Genomic DNA, 17,650 nt, shown 5'->3' on the forward strand with positions numbered 1-17,650 from the left:
ATTTTGATAGCTGAATGTAATGTGAACTGAGAACTGTGAAGTGTTACTTTTGTCAGTTTGAGCACAGCTGCTAGTAGGAAATGACTACTGATTGGCAACATATTGTAAATCACTTTGGTACCAGAATTAGGTTATAATGATCAGACTTATCTTGATCTTGCATCTTGTATTTCTTTATGAATTGCATAGTCAATCGAAATATAAACGTGTTACAAATACAGAAATGTTGATATAACATGTTACATACATTACCCAGATTTATACCTGCATATGAAGCTGAAGCAGAGATAACGTTTCTTTACAAGCCTTCAAGAAATTGTTACCTTTAAATTGCCGTCTGTTGATACAAACAGCACTGAGTTATGGTTCTAATAATATTGATTACGGTAGCTCCTACTAAAATCAAATACTCTATTTATTTTAAATGATAGTTCATAAGAAAAAAAATGGCGTTTGAAATTTAGCACCATGCAAAAAGGACCTTTGTCACAAATATCACGGATCAAAATTTTTAGCGTAAAGACAAACCTCTGCTAAACAATACCAGGGATCACACACATACATTTCATTACCATATGTAAAAGGAAAAAATAGTTTCTTATAACCTTCATCACACCATGACCATGTAATTTAATGACATTACTGGGTGATAATGGATTAAAAGTTTACGATTAAAGACAATTTTGTTCCTGCTTCACTCATAGTTATTTAAAAGGGAAGTTTCATAGTCCACTACTTTTCGACTTTGATAATGTATTTGAATAACAAAGCTTATAATATATTATACTTTTTCCAAAAAAGAATTCTGAGTCCGAACATAAAGAAACTGCGACCTAAACAGAGTTATATTCCATAAATGTCCTTTTGATTTCTGGTACCGTTTGATTTATTCCGTAAGTTAAATGACGCCGAGATGTGGCATTTCATTGAACAATAATAAAAAAAAGTTCTAAAATTAATTTTATCCATCCATTCTTTAATTTTGAATCAGTTTCAGAAAAGTTCAGAAAAACAATACTAAGCAGATCATTTTTGTAGAAATATCAAATACCTAACAATGAAAACATTTTATTCTAGTCTCTGAACCTGAATGAAAAAGAAATGATATCTTCCTGCTACTAAATTACAGTTTTCAAAAAAAAAAAACGATTATTACATGCTGAAGTCAGTATCAACTCATACATGAGAAATGTACTATAAAAACAAAGTGCGACTACAATTTCGTTCTTTTATAAGGAAATAATTTAAAATTCATACTCAATGTACAAGTAGATCGGCAAAGATATATAAACAGTGAGTGATATGCAGTGAGTGATATGGATTATATCTCACTGATAAAACACAGTATTTCATCAGTTAGCATAAAATAAATGTGTATATTCATTTATTAAGACATAAAGTTCAATATCTTCTTTATTTTTCTATGCACAAATAAAAACATAAACAACTTTTCAAATGAAAAAAATGTTTGGGGACATTAAAAAATGAAAAGTAAAATTTTAGAAATGTCTCTCACAATAGTGCAAAGGTACGGTGCATGTTCTTTGAAGGAAACAAGTAAAATGGTGAAGCAAATTACTATATTTAATATATTGGGAAAGTAGTGAAAACCCCATAGATTTATTCCCGACTCGGAAGTTTCCACTACCGACTGCCTGCTTCCCACAACCGAATGTCGACATCAATTTGAAATAACTTGATTCTGTGAATTCTATGTGAGAATACGAGAGTATATCAGATACAAAAAAGATTCTCTATATGTAACATAAATACAAATGTACACAACAGTAAATAGACGTGGATACAGTCGAAAAAATCTTGTTTTCCAAAACATTTATATATCAGACAGTAACAATCTTTGAATTAAGATATATCTATTTTTTCTTAGTCACCTTTCATAATGGACTCGCTCCAACAACAAAAAAATAACATTTCAGGGTATTACATTATGACTACTACATTTTCTCAAATGCTACTTTGTGTGACTTGTTATATCTCTAATTTTTGTCATGTATACATAAGCACTTTTACACCTGTTTATCTTCATTGCTTAACAATGGTTGATTCCTTTAACATGAAAGTAATATGTACATTACTTGTTGAAGACTACCCTTTATCAATCTGATTATAATCATCTAATATTAACGCTACACAATGGATCTGAGGACAGCCGATAGACGGTCACGTTCAGACGACCTTTCCGCTAGCCAATCAGAGCCTTGCGTTCAACATTTTGAAAGTGAACGTAGAATTTAAAACGATCTACATTTAGTTTCGGTATGTGATTATCTCGGGTTTATAATTCTTATGACAACAACATCAGGGCTGTTCCCTCGTGCATTTTACCATAATAAAGCAAAATGAAGATAGATATGGCAGAAACCCCTCCTAGGAAACAACACATTGCAGTCGATAAATGTGTTTTGTGCATTTTGTTCTTTCTAACATTGAAATAACATCTTCAGGGCATCTTCGTGAAAGGCACTGACCTCGCTAATTTTAAAAATGATCTTTCTATAAAACTGAAGTTTGTTCGTATTATAAACATTAGAACTTAAGTTTTAGAAAATGCCAGGTCAAGAAAAAAAAAAGCCAAAGTCAGGAATCGAGCCTGGGCTACCTCGGCAATAGCATTTTCCTTCGTTCTTGACCAATACACAGTGGAAGAAGACGTAGTTACCGGCAGTAAAATATAAAACTTAATAATTAAGACGGTACCAAGTTACAAACGCTTTTCAAATTTGAATGGAAAAATAAGTAACAAAAACCAATTAACTCATATGTGTTTCTATAACATATAATATGTCAGTACCTAAGTGTCAAAGCCTTCTAAAATATAGCAATAGTCTTGTTGCTGTCGTACGATCTGGTTGAAGGGTAAGCCAAATCTTGTTGAAATGAGTCGTCTGATTTGTTTAAATAAAAATAGATTGGTGGAAATACAAATAGCAATATCTAATATTTACATTCGCCCTATTCTTTTCCATTGAAAATGATGACGTTCATTTCGTATGAACAGCAAAAGGAAAGGCGCGAAATTTACATCATCACTGCTTAGTGATAACAGGCCGCAGTTTTGACGACGTCCGGGTATAGTCAGGGAGAACGTTCCTTAGATGACGTCGCAGTTATTCCGTCTGGTGCACAGAATGGCCGGGAAGCTGATTTTAATGTTAAATGCCACAAAATATGTGCAATTTGTAATATTATCTTGTTTACAAATGGAAAGGAAATATAATGTAAATATAAGAAATGAAACTTTTTTTTTCGGTGTTCATGCGAAATATAATACTATGACTGTATCGTTATTGTAATCAATAAGATTTTGATTTTAACTATTTTCTAAACTTAAAATCATATTCATTTTCTTTAAAGTAGCCAGACTATAGTAAAGGCCAGACTAATTTAAGGGTCAGCAAGTTTAGATAAAGCATGAGAAGTGCCACCGTGGTATCTATTCGGCGTGCAGATATCTATCCCTATTATAAGATGTTACTGGATAGGTTTCCTTAAAAATACCTTGTTAGAATATATTAAAGGGAATTCCGATAGTTTTTTATGCGCATCTTTCTGCGCAGCCGACACTTTCTATGGAAAACTGAACTGAAGTCAACATTTGTTGAAACATGTTACTGACAGTCTTAAATATGAGGAATCTTGAATGAAATAACATTTTTGATAAGTTTTATCAGTAATCAAATGTTGATACTGGTTTATGTTGTATTGACAAGTATCATGCCTGACAGGTATCTTGTAATTTTTGTGGTTGTGTTTTCAAATCGCATTTTGGTACAAAGACAGTGTTGTTCATAAAATGTAAGATAATTGACTTAGTACTGATAAGACAATATCACCTTTCAGATTATTTAGTATTCAATTATAGAAAGAATTAAGAATTTTAAAACTTTTTTTAACTTCTAGCAGACATACATGTAATCAATTTGGCCAGGTTCGCGCCATTTTCCGTCCGAACAGGTGTTGTATTCTAGCGGTCTTAACATAAAATTTAGCCTGGTGACCCATACATTTTTAGCCATTTTATGCTCACAATACAATATCTATATACAAGAAAAATAGGAAAAAATTCTATGAAAGAATTTCTCAAAATTTAAAAAAAATTCTTCACTATGGGTATTTTTCACTGAAAAAAGTTCACAAAAGTAAATATGAAACAGTATTTTTTTTCATTTGTACCCATTATTGTAAGGATAGAGTATTACAAATATGATTATGATATCAAATAAGTATATGATAAAATCTGTAAAAAGAAAAAACTTTATTGTGCTGTGTTGATGTATATTTTGGTTGGTATTTATAAAAAAAGCAGAAAATTATGAAAATGTTGAAAAATCGCTAGCAGTTTCAGCAACAGTGGGTGTGTTCAAAACAATTTTTCACAAAAACAAGCCTGGTGACCTATTGTTTTTATTTGTTTATTGTTTTCAGCACAAATTTCCTATCATATATGTGAATTTAAAAAAATTCTATGAAAGAAAAAAAACTATAGGAATTCTCTTTAAGATTTCGCTATATAACCCTGGTCTTTGTGATGAGTTAAAAGGTAGGATGTGAAGAGCACCTTAGCTAGGCAGCACTTCTGCTGCAGAGCGCCTCAGCTTTCGAACAAAGCTGTAAAATGATGGGTGTCTCTCAGTTTTGGCATTTAAGATTCTAAATTATTATTATTATTATTAAATTTATTTTATTTTAAAGAACTACTTCGGTTTTTATGTACTAAATAAAATCCACTATACGATCGACTAACGAACGTTTTAAACGGCTGATAGGGATACAGAAATGAACGACAGAATAGTATCGGCAGATTAAACATTTTGGATTTGCCGATCCTATTTTGTCGTTCATTTCGCATGAACACCGAAAAAATCATTTCATTTCTTAAATATCCGATTATATATACGATAAATGTGAGTAGGCAGCCTTCAGATCTTACATTTAGGAAGATCTAGTACTTTAGTCAGATTGACAAATTGTCACCCTGTGTTGACATAAATGACACCTATTTATCAGCAGCACATCCCTAACATGATTTAAATCTAGAGAATTTAATCAATATTTTGTGGATTTTGCATATTGCCTCTTGTTAATATACACATTATAATCTTGTGACATCACAATGTAAACAACTGTTATATAATCGCACAAATTAACTCTTCGTTATAAACATTTTTAAATGCACCTTTTATCATCTGCTAAAATAACAATATTGCCAGCTTAAAGCACAAGAAATGTGTAAATACACCTTAGTTATTAAATACATCAAATCAATGTAAAGTGGAATTATCTTCAATGTCAATTATAATTCATTACCTATAAATTATTCTGAATGCATCTAACAGTTAATACCTTACTCTATTTTTCAGGAACGTAAACTTAAAGCAAACGCTGTCGCACATATAGTATGTATCAAGACGGCTTTAAGTTTTGTTTTTGTTTTTAATAGACTTTTGGACCTCCGTGGTTCATTGATCCTGGGGTCTTCCTCCGCCATCAAAAGCTGTAAAAGTCGTAATATGACCTAACTGGTGTTTGTGTAACTGCAAACCAAACAAAAATATTTAACAGTGATCAGTTAAGCAATGTTCATGAAAATATTAACTAGTACGCACGCATCTTTCCGTAAATACACACACATTATATTATATACAGACTCTGTGAAATGTTAACGTCTTTACATTTCAATTAGAATGCAGGGCTGACCCATATATTATTGTGTGACGTTCCATTGAACAACTGTTCAATTTTATCTGATTTTTGGTCGTTTCTATCCTATTCCATAACTGCTATTTCCTCCTCACTGAGTTGTGATATAGTGACGGTTGTAGAACACCTTCTGTTGTGTATACCATGTCATATTTTGACAATGTAGCAAGCTTTTATTGTTGTCACTACAACATTGATCAAAGATTGTGCAAATGTTAAATGGATGGTTTCAATATTCTTACTTATTTTAAAAGCAAGTGTGTTGTTTACAGATACAGAAAAAAATCATAATACTAGTAATGATCAAGTTATGTTTAAGATAGTTTTGCACGATTGATAAACTGGAAGAAAAGATAGCGTAGAATAAAACCTGGACTTGGCATACGGAAATGAAAAAAAATCAATGAACGCATAGCAACAATTCAGTAAATTCACTAAAACGGACATGATCTTTTTATGGATATTATATCAAAACTTTTTACACATAAATACTTCCGAAAAATATCTTAAATTAAGCTTGAAATGTCCGGATCTCTTTAACAGCAGCAAATATCTCAGATACAAACGTATAGACCTATTCATTTTATTTTACCATATTACAGACAATACGTTCATGGTAAAACGATCTGTTTGAGAAAATGTGATCAAAATTGTGATTTTTCCCTTAGACTTCCGTTATGAAAACTTTTGATTTTAAAGCTTGTGTGAGGTCCAAATTCTACATAGTAGAAAAATATCCTAACGTGCAAACTACCTGAACGAAAGTAAACCGTTCAAGATTTCAAGATTACAAACAGAACAGTACTATTCAAGTTTTTTATTCAACTGCAAATGTTATATAGAGCTATATCCTCCACGGCGTTTCGAAATTGCTATTAGTTCTGCTGCTACGATCGCATCTGCTCCGGACACCAGGGCTAGGTAAAAACAAGCGTGGAATTTTGAGCTGATTTCTTTTTCTTTCACTCCAAACACAATTACAGCTACGATCAGCGCAATACCTTAAAAGAGAAATCACTTTCGTTAGCACCAATCAAAACACAAAATTTGTTGTGATGTAAAGCCGATTTCATAGAGGATATGTAATAAGATCTATTCACATTCACTTTATGTTTTGTACAGAAAGAAAAATGCGTTTAAATCATAAAAGCAACATTGGTGCAAAAATATCAAGTGTTGCGATTTCCGTAAGATTTTATTTTGATGTCATTCATACAAAGGAAAACTTAAACACCAATGAGTCGTTCAAAAACATTTTTCAATACTTGACACCTAAATTTAAAAAAAAAAACATTAATTTTATAGCTAAAAGTAATTTTCGTCGATAAATATTAGAACCGAATCGACACGACTATATGATTACTCCTGGAATATACCCGTCAAAACTCACAAAAACCAAAATAGCCTTTACTTCTTAAAGTGACTAACCCACACATTCAAGGCGAAAACTTTCTTTCAAAAATCCATAAAAAAATGAGCAGTCTCAAAGTTTCTTTACAGAAAAGTTTTGCAAGATATTCCTATAAATAACCAAATATAATGTGCAGAAGGTATTAAACCGTTGCAACGCTTTTGTAATAATGCAGAAAATTTACTTTCTTCTTGCATTCTTACCAATATCTTTTTTTCATTCACTTTATCATTTTAGTGTCATATATACATTGTCTGCCAAAGTTGGTGGAATGAACTAGTTTAAAAACTTAATCTGAACTGTGGGCGATAGCTTTACATACAAGAAACTATATGAAAGTATTCGATACTTTCGGTTGTTTCTTTTGACATATATATTAACTACACTTTAAAGAATATGTTTTATCTAACGTTATCATAATGGAACTACAAACCTCCAAGTACGGCTGTGAACATAGCACCATGTAACAGGCTTTGTTTGGAGTCGTCTTTGCAATAAAGACATCCGAGGAATGTACTCAGAGCCAGGAACAGAATCCCCAGAATCATCAGTGCCTGAACTGATTTCAACCAGTCTGACACTAAGAAAATAAAAAGAGGATGTATTTAATAATGACTATAATTTGATGTACGATATTTGTAGGTTATAAGCTTTGTATCGGGGAAATATGCACGTGTTCTTCAGCGGAAATATTGCGTGACTTCAGGAGCGCAATATTCTTCCGCTGAAGAACGAGTGCATCTTTGCCGATGCAAAGATAATAACCTTTTAATTACATATGCATGCATCAGTTCAGGCGCTGATGATTCTGGGGATTCTGTTCCTGGCTCTGAGTACATTCAGAAAGATTCGTTTGTTAGTTTTGTAATATAGACAGCCAAGAAGTGTACTCAGTGCCAAAAACACACTTCCCAATATCATGAAGGACAGAACCGCTTTCCACCAGGTCTCGTCTGTGTTAACAGAAACATCAACATTTCATTAGTCTATACAGACAAAAACACACTTTGATAAAATCTTATTTATTCTAACACGAACTTATTATTTCTTAAATAGTTCACATGAATCAATAAATAAGCTTACTTATCTATAATTCTAACACGACCAGCAAATAACCTACATACATGTAGAGCAAAATCTATCTCAGGTTATTCTGCAATAAACCACTCGCGTGCAATGACGTCATCCGATCCAGGTGCGTAGCACGGTCGTAAAAAGTAGTTACCATTTGTTTCTAACACTGTTGATACTAGTATGTCGTGTTAGAATTGAAATAATAAGTTCCCAATTGTGATTTATCGTAGAATAACCCGAGTTTTTCGTTCTTATACGAAACAATATAATCACTCAGGCCTACAGCCTACGTGATATATTTTTACGCATAAGAACTCAAAACTCGGGTTATTCTACGATAAACCAAGTTTGGGAAATTATTATTTTTTAAATATTCACTTTACGATCTCATTTTTTCTGCAATTCACTCTTCATCTTGTCATTTGAGTTCTATACACATGTTCCTCTGAAATGAAATACTGCAGAACAGGAAGTCCGTCCTCTTTGCTCAATAGGGAGAGTGCAGATCTACGGATCGCTGGGTCGTGAATTCGATCCCCGAGCTGGGCGTATCTTCTCCGTTACGATTTGATAAAAGACACTGTCTGAAATCATTCGCCCCCTTCTCTGTTTCATGTAGAGAAGTTGGCAGTTACTTGCGGAGAACCGGTTTTTACTAGTACAGAATCCAGGACCACTGGTTAGGTTATAATACTGTTGAAAACCGGCGTTAAACCCAAAACAAACAAAGCAGAACAGGAAATAATCCCGTTCCTCTGTTATTTTCCAGTTTTATAGACACTACACTTTCTTGAGAAATCACGCTTTCTAGCATTCTTTATAATATGAGATAATGCCTTTTATCATCCATGAGATTTATATAAAACATCTGAGAATTTGTTCACACTTCAGTGACCAGTGTATTCTGATTGCTATGCGAATGTATTTTTAAGAAGGTGTATTCTTTTGCATGTGAGTATCAACCTATGAAATACTAATGACTATCTGTAATCAAGTTAACAAAGATGTCAAACCTTACTTTCAAAGTTTCCGAGAAATTTTCGTAATTGATCAATATACTTTTAGATTTCATGTTATTTATCATTTAGTAATTGAATATGTTTCCAATTATTTACTGTAAAAGTATTGTATTTAGGAATAGTTAACAAAAATGGTACTGACGTAGACTAAACGTCTCGATATAAAATCACATTGAAAATTAAGGTTACAGGATACAGTACTTTTCTCATGCATAGTGAAACAGCGATTACTTAGTTATAAACCTAAATGCCATGATATCATACGTTTTGATCATGATATCATACGTTTTGATCATGATATCATACGTTTTGATCATGGATAAATTTTAGTAAATGCTGACAAATAAATATAGCTAGGAAAGATATGTAAACATAATAAAACACATTGTCGAACGTTTCAAGCGAGACAAAAGCACACAAATGGCTCCATCCGTGTAGGGAATTTATTAATCTAACTTGTTTCTAAGCAAGGGCTTGCAAGATGTTATCAGACTGCATTATTGCGAGAAAAAAAAATCATTCGATAATAAATACAATTATGGAGCTTTCAACTTTGCAGTATGATGTGATGTACAGTAGAAAAATATACTGACTGAGGCAGCAAAAGTCAATATTTATATTTTTCTTATGCACAACACATCTTATTACAGACATGAAGTTACGTCCATCAATGATTTATTGCGTTAGGTATGAATACAGCAATATAAAAGTAAATATGCAATATTGCAATTTCATGCACAGTCTTTCAGTAATGTTGAATGTCATAAAATGAGTTTTAGGTCATTATATATGACTGACGGACTATCTATAAAAATGAATTTAAGGTCAGTGTACATGACTTTGACGGACTATTTATAAAAACTAGAATGTGTCTGTAGGACACAGGGTGTGCCACAAATAAGGGACAATAATTCAAATGGTTGCAGTCTTAAGGGTGTAATATAGCCTTAACAAACATTTTATGAAAAGGATTCATTATTCTAGGCCATATACTTTTTAAGTTATGAGCATCACAAACAAACAATGCCAAGTGTGCGAGGTCACATCATGATAAAGACTCAAGCAAGGTTTCATGAATTTACATCAAATTCTTTTTGAGCTAGGCACATTATTAGGTGAAAATGTGCATTTTGGACCATTTCAGGGGCCATAAAATTAAAAATAGGGGGTGGAGCCAGCCAAAAAGTAAGAGGTGCTCTATATTATATAATGATAAAGACTCATGTAAGTTTTCATCCATTTCTATCATATACTTTTTGAGCTAGGTGCGTCGCAAGGTGAAAATGTGCATTATTAACTATTTCAGGGGCAATAACTCTGAAAATAGGGGGCGGAGGAAGACAAAAGATAGAAGGTGCGCAAGTTCATATCATGATAAAGACTCATGCAAGGTTTCATCCATTTATTTGAAATACTTTTTGAGTTAGACGCGTCACAAGGTGAAAATGTGCATTTTTAACTATTTCAGGGGCCAGGCGAAATATAGGAGGTGCGCAAGTTGATATCATGATAAAGATGCAAGGTTTCATCAATTTATATCAAATACTTTTTGAGCTAGGCGCGTCACGAACTTCGGACGGACGCACGCACGCACGCACGCATGGACGCACGGACAAGACCAAATCTATATGCCCCCACCACTCATGGGGGCACAATGGGGGGCACAATGAGTGTATCTGGAAAGGGCCCTTGATAATGTTGTAATAACTTTTGGCCCAACCCATTTGTATATATGACATATTTGATGTATGTGATTGTTGTTTGTGTTTCTGTATATATGTACAATAAAATATGATTAAACTAAATGAGTTTAAGGTCAGTGTACATGACTTTGACGGACTATTTATACTTACTGCAATACCATTATCTTATGCACTGTTTTTTTAGTTTGTTTTTTTTTTTTTGTCAAAAATGTAGGGATTTCTCATATTTTTTAGTGTTATAACATCTGCAGAATTCCGAGGGACTGGTTGGTACCCGAGCCCATTAGGGCGAGGGTAACAACGATTCCTGAGGAATTTTGAAGATGTTATAATACGAAAAGAACATGCGTTAACGCTATTCTAGCATAAAACGCGTAAAAACCAAGTAAATGAATATATTTCCGTCCACGTCGTTAAATTTCCATGAAATGCGCGGGAATGTCTACGTTTTTTCACGTTGACGTCATTTACTTTTGAACTGTCCGTTTTAGGGCCGTAATACGGTTACGTTTTGCCACGGAACACGTATATGTAAAAGGGCATTTTAACAGCACGTGAGCGCGAGAATCTTTCTGTTATCAAACGGTTACTCTCCTGTTAAAACACCCCCGGAAAGAACAGCTGTTTTTCTGCTAGTCTGGAGTAATAACGGTGCAATATAATGTGGTACCTGTGCAGTAAGGGGCATTCTAGCCAGTAAAAATTCATTTATTTATAGTTCATACAATAAATGTTTATTAATATCTGGACAAAAGAAGAAAATAGCTTAATATGTACAATATAGAGCATGAAGTATTACCAATCTGTGTATCAGCACATGTGGAACCAGTCGTAATGGGGTTTTTATATTTTATGCATACTCTCCAAAATCCTATATTGAGTGTGCCCTATCACCAAGGAAGCTGCCGGGTACATATATTCAGTGTGGAATAGCTGTTCTTATTATACTGATTATGGTAGCCAGTAGACACACCAGTATACCGGCAACTAACACTTTACTCATCGCTGCAAGCTATACTGGACCTTTAAAAGGAATTTAAAACAGCTATACATATTTACAAAATAAAACTGTGCAGATGTGTTTCAATACTGTCGGGTACATTTATTTGTTACAAAAGTCATTCTGCGCATAATATTTATCTATATAAAAACTATAAAATTAATATTCGCCCGCCCGCTCAGCTCAATAGGGATAGCATAGATCTACGGATCTCGTGGTTGCAAGATCGATCCCAGGGCGGGGCGTATGTTCTCCGTGTCGATTTGATAAATGGCATTGTGTCTGATATCATTCGTTCTCCACCTCTGATTCATATGGGGAAGTTGGCAGTTACTTGCGGAAAACAGGTTTGTACTAGTACACAATCCAGGAACACTGGTTAGGTTAACTGCCCGCCGTTACATAACTGAAATACTGTTGAAAAATGGCGTTAAACCGAAAACAAACAAGCAAAATTAGTATTGCTATAGTGCGGATAATTGAAGTGACAAAGTCATTTTAAATATATTCTGTAACAACCACATCTAACCAAATAAAACTATATTTTATATTGAATGTTATAATATATGTATGCTATGTTTCAAACGATCTTGTTTAATTTCATAGTGAATGTACAATATTAAAAACTAAATGTATCAGATATTATCGATCATACTGTGTTTTAATTCACCTCTTTGATCAAATTGGTTTTGTGTCATGCATTGGTTTACTTTCTCCCGTCTTAGAAATGATTCTGTTCGTGAAATGTGAAGAGCACATTTTAAAAGCAGCTCCAATTATAAAAATGACTGGGGAATGACTATTTTGCGAAAAGTGGTGTTATTCAAAACGGATGTCTGATAGTGTAAAGGCTACTATTTGGTTTAATTGAGTCAACAACAATACAGTTTAGCTGTGCCAAAGTTATTAGATCTTAAGTTAAGAAAAACAATTTATGTTTAAGAAGTATTTCTAGATTGAGTTCTTCAAAGAAGAATCTATGACAACAATAAATTGATATAGAGTATGTCAAAAAATTCTTAATAAACATTTTAGCAAAAAAAAAATGAAATCCGTAGTATTATGTGATCGCTAATTGAAATTCTATGGAGTCGTAAGATAAGATTAATATTTTTGATAGATTGATAATTGATAACGAATATGTTATCTTCACTGAAAATAATTTAGTATGTCAGACACTATTATTATTATTATTATATACCACATTTATATAGCACTCTTTTCATATAAAAATCCGTTCAAAAGTGCTTAATATAAAAGCATTCATATAATATTCAATAAAAAAAATAGTAATATGAATTTAAAATTACGTTACGGTAATAAGATACATAGCGTTTTAAATTAAAGGTAAGCAGATGAAAACATGAAACAAAATACGATAGCGTAAAAAATTAACTGATCTATCAAAGTAACAGGTTAGAACAGAATAGAACAGAAGATATCCTACATTTTTAACAGATAGAATTAACCAGTATGATGCCTGTAAAATGCATCACAGCATGCAAACCGTTCCGGATGATTGGGTCAGTCCCTACCTAAACGGTCCGGAGAACATCCATGATACATCCCACAGGAAAACACTGTCTATATTATTCCGTCACACTAGAGTTCTTGATTGGCCGACCAAGTGCCTACATTATTCTATCAGGCAAATAGTGAGATTAGTTTCCAAAGAGTTGTATGAAATAATGCGTCTTTAGCGCTTTTTTGAAACTTTGCAAGGTCTTGCAGGCTCTTATGCCAGATGGGAGGATATTCCATAACCTCGCAGCTGCTGTCTGAAAGCTCCTGCCACCAAATCGCACTGTCCGACATTTGGGCACCACAAGTCTTAATGCATTATTTTGAGATCTCAGATTTCTGGATGGCGTATATATTTCTAACATGTTCACTACACAAGCTGGTGATTGATCATCGAGTGCCTTATATGTATGTGTTAGAATTTTGTATTCTACCTTGCATTGCACAGGAAGCCAATGGAGTTCACGCAGCACAGGTGTTATATGGTCGTACCTGATGTTCTGGTTAAGATTCTAGCTGCCGTATTTTGGACACATTGTAGTTTGTTCATTGACTGTTTTGGAATCCACACACTATTCACATGTTGCTCCATCCTCATGTTAGAGTCCAGGAAAGCACCGAGGTTCCTGACACTGCCTGATTGTTGGATTTCAGAGCCGTCCACTGTCACAGATATGTTTGAAACGGATTGTGCTTTATGTTAAGATGAAAATATGATTAATTCTGTTTTTCAGCATTGAGTTTCAACATGTTGGTATTCATCCAACTTACTATATCCTTTAGACAACTTTCAACGCGATGGATGGTCTCTTCGATAGACATGTATCGGTTTGAAGGATTGATATAACTGCGAATCGTCCGCATAGAAATAATTGTTCAGTCCGTGCTTTCTGCAGATAGCTCCGACTGGTTTTGTGTACATTGTGTAGTTCCTTGGCCCCAGGACAGACCCTTGGGGTACACTGTACTTCATGAGCACTGGCTGTGGTAGCGCATCGTCTATGCATACGGTCTGGTAGCGGTCACTAATGTATGACATCATCCATGCGAGTGGCTTGCCTGTAATACCAAAGTGACGTTCTAGGCGATGAATCAACGTAGCGTGGTATATAGTGTCAAATGCTCCTGAGAGATCGAGCATCACAAGAATAGTCATATTTTTCTCATCCAACGATTGAATAATGTCATTTTGGACTTTAAATAGGGCGGTTTCGGTCGAGTGGAATTTCTTATAAGTAAATTGATTGACTTCATGGAGTTCATTGTTCCTCAGATGATTTTCAATTCCAACATCTACCATTTTTTCTAAGATTTTAGACAAAAAAGGCAGATTTGACACAGGTCTATGGTTTTTTAGGACATTAGCATCTAGGGCTTGGCTTTTTTAGAAGAGGTCTTATTCGTGAATGTTTGAACGCTTTGGGCACATACGCAGCGTCTAGAGATGCATTTATAATTTTTATTATTGTTATCACTGGTGTTATAGTCCCTGGCTCGCGGATTTTGCTTTTTCCGCGTTGCCACCGGCACAAATATTTGCCCTGAGTGGAAAATTGCGATAATTTTTTCACATTGAACGGCTGTTCACAAGAGCGAAAAATCGCGATGATTATATAATACACCGCAATAAAAGTATCACTAAATGCCCGCGGCGAGTCACGAGGAATAATCTCAGCGGGTCGCGGTGAATAGCGATGGATCGCGGTGAACCACCGGCAATCACCGCGAATAATTATAATATAATATAAACATGTATAATTGCATTAGTTTTTTTCTGTTAAAATGGACAAATAATAGGGTTTATGAACAAATAAATAAAATTAATATTGATATGTAATCATTCCATTAGTTTAATAATTTATCTATAGTATTTAACAAATTAAAATTTATTCCTATCTTACCTTTTGGATAAATTTCAAAATTTCGCAATTTTGTAGTTTTATGTTGAAATTTAATGATTTCCTGTAGAGGATAAATGTTTATATTCATTCGCAAAATAAAACAGAAATATAAGTAATATATAGCATTTCACAAAAACTGTCTGATGTCATTGTGGAGTACCTAGGTTGGAGAAACAAAAATTGACCTGTTTCACACTTGCAGGAAGTGTCACTTTTCATACTGTATACTGTCATCAATATTTTAAGCATAGTCAAATACTGTATGATACACGTACTTGACACTTGACACTTTTATATTTTTGTAAAGAAACAGTTGCACAATGTGATATGTATTATCAACAGACATTATATCAGGCATTTTTTATAGAATATTATATAAAATATATAAAGAAATCGTTGTTTAAGTACTTTCTAAGTAAACCACTTTACATTTCGGCAAGGATGGTCACCTGTTTTTACCAAATTAGTTTAAAATATAATTTTATAATAAAATTTTATTAAATCTTTGGGCACAAGAAAAATCAGAAATAAGAATCTTTGTGTTTTCGTTTTCGGCAAAGGCCTACTCTTATTTTATCCAATTTTAGCTAGCTTTAACAGTTTTAACCAAATTTTACACAATGTTTACATGTTTTACATAGAATGGAAACAAAGGTAATAAAAATTTAATAAGAAATAACTTTAAGAAATTATGACAGAATTATAGATGTGGCGTGTAATCTAAAAATAAACCTGTGAATGGAAGGTATCGGACGTAAAAACACTGTTGTTATAAATGTGTTTTTAAAGTTTTAATATATTTTAAATGTTTTAAAGTTAGTAAATAAAGTAGTAGTGCATAGACTTTAGTTCATGAGCAGTGGCAGTCTTTTTCTTGCGTAACGTAACAGATTTCACCAAACTGTTTCCAAAATAAATATAACAAAACAATGATGCGAAAAAGTAAAATGGCATTATAATTAAATTCAAAGCGCATCTATAGCTTATCAGTGTTGTAATCTCTGTGTTGTTTTAACGCTCCTTATTTAGTGGCAATTCTGGGCCAATAAAATGGATAGATGGATCGCTTTTTTTTCTAATTTCATAAAATGTTAGTTTATATAATGAAAACATACGTATTTCTGTTGGAGTTTAAAGCACTGACTTAAAAATATATTTATGATATTTATTTTTCATCCATGGAAAATTTATATATATTTCTAGTTTTTATTAAATCAATCATTATTATTGCAAATGTTTCATGAACATTATCGGGTGGAAAGTCAATTCCGTTTTAAATACAGATACTTTATATAGAGCTCTACATTATAAAAATCATTTTCGACACTTTTTTTTTTAATTTCACTATGTAACACCTTCAACGTCTTATTAACATGTAGCAGACTTGATCACTAGAATATTACAGAAAGCTGTAAATATATGATTTTTAAACTTTTAAGTTAAACACAATATCACAACTGTTCAAAATGTTGAAAAATGACTGTTTTCAAGTCTTTAATTTTCACGTGTACTTAATGCTTGACTAGTAACATTTTTATTTGTTAACGAACTGATCAGTGGAACATTAAACACCCAAATAAGTAATCAACTATAATTAAATTCATATCTCGGAATTAAAACAAAAGGGCATCATTGAACTTGGGGCAATTATCGACCACAATACGTTGATGAATGAAATCAAATTTTCGATGTGTGATGTATTTTCGCAACTCAGTCATCAACATCAATTACTTCAACATAAATAGTGTTTTATAAATATTCTTGCAATATTATTCAAAACCAAAATCATCTGGTTAAAATGAATTAGCTAATTATAGTATACGAGTTCAATGAAATTACATAACGCCGGAATTTTAAAAGCAATGACAGTCTTTTGTGCATTTATGAAATTATAGAATTTAATGGAAATTATACTTGAAATAGAATAGTTAGAAGATATAAATGCTTGCAAAATACAAAATACTACTTATTTTCATATTGTCTAAATGAATTAACAAATTATACAGTAGTACATGTATATATACATGTATTATACAAGTTCAAAGACATAATGATATTAAATTTCATAACCCTGATGTTTTGAAAATATAATCCTTGCATTTATTAAATTATATGAGTTAATGGAAATAACACCTGAAATAGAAAAGTAAGAAGAAATAAATTATTCAAAAATATAAAACATTGTTTAATTTCTTCATTTCCTATCCCATCGTAGTGTTGAAATTTTAACTTAACTGTATACATAACAACAAGCCACTGCATTTACCTGTAAATCGTGGCGATTCATCGCAATTCACCGC

At 32.8% G+C, this 17,650-nt stretch overlaps 1 long non-coding RNA gene across 1 annotated transcript; it reads right to left on the reverse strand.

The window, feature by feature from the left end:
* Positions 1 to 5,175: 5,175 nt before the first annotated feature.
* Positions 5,176 to 7,716, reverse strand: LOC123534667 (uncharacterized). Its single transcript, XR_008366321.1, has 2 exons — positions 7,566 to 7,716; positions 5,176 to 6,722 (listed from the first exon to the last, which is right to left on the reverse strand). It is a non-coding gene; the product is annotated as an uncharacterized LOC123534667 (long non-coding RNA).
* Between the last annotated feature and the right edge of the window lie 9,934 nt (positions 7,717 to 17,650).

This window comes from Mercenaria mercenaria, chromosome 12 (assembly GCF_021730395.1).
Source record: "Mercenaria mercenaria strain notata chromosome 12, MADL_Memer_1, whole genome shotgun sequence".
Classification (NCBI taxonomy): domain Eukaryota; kingdom Metazoa; phylum Mollusca; class Bivalvia; order Venerida; family Veneridae; genus Mercenaria; species Mercenaria mercenaria.